Source organism: Heteronotia binoei, chromosome 9 (assembly GCF_032191835.1).
Source record: "Heteronotia binoei isolate CCM8104 ecotype False Entrance Well chromosome 9, APGP_CSIRO_Hbin_v1, whole genome shotgun sequence".
Lineage (NCBI taxonomy): Eukaryota > Metazoa > Chordata > Lepidosauria > Squamata > Gekkonidae > Heteronotia > Heteronotia binoei.
Genome location: NC_083231.1, coordinates 90,422,975 through 90,425,339, shown reverse-complemented (window position 1 = coordinate 90,425,339; position 2,365 = coordinate 90,422,975). Strand labels below are relative to the sequence as shown.

General features: G+C 42.7%; 1 non-coding gene across 1 annotated transcript; it reads right to left on the bottom strand.

Annotated features, from left to right (window-relative positions):
* Nucleotides 1-476: 476 nt before the first annotated feature.
* On the bottom strand, nt 477-547 carry TRNAV-GAC (transfer RNA valine (anticodon GAC)). Its single transcript has one exon. It is a non-coding gene; the product is annotated as a tRNA-Val (tRNA).
* Between the last annotated feature and the right edge of the window lie 1,818 nt (nt 548-2,365).

The following is a 2,365-nucleotide window of genomic DNA, read 5'->3' as shown; positions in this document are numbered from 1 at the left end:
TTGCTTTACAAGGGGGTACTGTTTGGGATTCATCTTTGAACCTGCTAAAGCTGCAAGCTGTGTCCCTAGGCCTCACCAGGTGCTGGAATGTTTGTTTTCAAATACCGGAGAGGGGGCCATGGCTCAGTGGCAGAGCATCTGCTTGGCATCCAAAAAGTTTCTGGTTCAATCCCCAGCATGTCCTTCCGAAGGGTCAGGTAGTGCATGATGTAAAAGACCTCTGCTTGAGGCCCTGGAGATGTCTTTGACCATACTACCCTGAACATGCCTGATCTTGTCCGAACTCATTATAAGTGCACTTCCTGACTTATTATGTTCCAAAGCATAATTCTTGTTTCCTTAAAAAAAAAAAAATCAACCCAGAATGTGCATACATCCCACATGAAGCTGCCTTATACTCATTCAGACTGGCAGCAGCTCTCCAGGGTCTTACAAGTGGAGGGTCTTTTGCATCACTTACCCTCAAATCTTTTAGCTGGACATGCCAGGGATTGAACCCTGGACCTTCTGCATGTCAGGCAGATGCTCTACCACTGAACTACAGCCCCTCCTACATGAAGGCTATCTGGAGCACTGGGAAATGCCCATCTACTAAGGAAAAAAATCCCTGTTAAAACAAAAAAGCCCTAAATATGAGAATCTCTAGATAGGCCACATTTTCAAATAGATTATCATGATTGTCAAGAGAACATCCACAGAATTTATTTTTTCTGTAGTGCTTTATTTGTATTTTAGCACACCTTGCTTTTTTGTTTGTGGGAAATTTTCTGGCAGGTCATTGAAAGGACTGCAATTAGGCTAAGTGATTAAGGCTGCTGTCCTAAAACAAACAAACAAAACAAAAACCATTTTCCTGCGAGTAAGCCCCGTTGAAGTAGACCTGCATTGGATTGCTCTCTGTCAGTACTACCCTAAACAGAGTTCTACCCACCTAAATCCATTTAAGTGAATGGACTTAGAAGGGTGTAGTTCTGCTTAGGATAGTACTGCCAATTAAGTAACAAAACAGGTGCAGAGAACAATAGCCTCTGTGGCCATATATCCAGATCCCTGCCTGTGTCCCTCCCTCACATTTAGGAGCAAATAAACATTGTTATCAAATGTCATGCTAGCAGAATCACATCTTTTCCCTGTGGATGGCTGCCAAAATCAGAAGGCAAAAATACCTTTCAGGAGCCTCTCTAAAACATCCTCTGTGGAATTAAAAAAAAAATTGGCAGATGACTTTAATGGGTTTCCCCTTCTCCCTCCCGTTCCTCCATCTTTCATAAGAATATGTCTGAGAGGGAGGATATTGTGACTGACAAGTCCTGACTTGTGTGGGTGTACAGAGACGCATCGCAGGGAAAATCCTCTCAGCCAATCAGATCCATCCTTTTACCCAAGCCATTTCACAGTGAGCTGTGTCTTCCTTGTTTTCAGTTGAGACCCTGTCGCATTTATCAGAAGCAGAACAAGCCTATACTATAATACCTTCTCTTCCCTTTCACGTCTGCTGCAGTTTTTCATTTGTTTGTCTGCTCCAACTGTCCCTTGCTCCCTCTGAATGGTATGGTGGGTTGTGCAGCATCTGTTCAGGAGGATTCAATTGCATCTATATTTTGATAATGCATTAACAGGGGTTTTGTGTTTTTAGATATGTGTTTTAAGATCAGTTTTTCCACATGTGTGTATATTTGTACACGTTTAGCATTTTGCAAGTGCAGATATATTCCTGCTTGCAATGGAAGTCCCTCCACCCTTTTCTGAAATCTGAGATTGTTACAATGGTAACAAAATAATGAAGGCGAATATTCTATGCGTATATTTCTAATGTGCTCTTGGGTGCTGCTGCTGAGTGTAAGCTGGAACTCCTAGAGATCAGTATTATTTCTGCAACTACCATGTGTTGTTTGGTCAGTCCTGGAGCATAGGCCATAAAGGAGAAGGGGGAAAGTGTCCCATTTTCAAGTTGTTCCAAATGAATTTCAAAATTTGGACAATGCAGCTTCATCTTCAAAATAAGTGTTCTTCCCTAGAGATTTGTTCAGTTCATTTTTCTGAATCCACTATTATTTCATTTAGCTCACAGATGACTAAACATGCTTTGGAACAGACTGCGTTTCCATTGGTGTTCCACACACAGTGCTGCCCAACCACTCCCCAACCTGAACTGGTGGGTGGCTTCAGGTGTGGTGTAGAAGACTCCTAGGCTGGTTGGTTCTAGGGCCTTCAACATCCATGTTGAGGTTATCTTATTGGAAGCACCTCTGGATTTGCATGGTTTCCATAACAATTATGGGCCTGCCTTTGCCCTCACATACAGTGCAGGTCTACTCTGGGCATGAACAAGGTGATGACCAGCTGCTATCATATGTACCTAGAA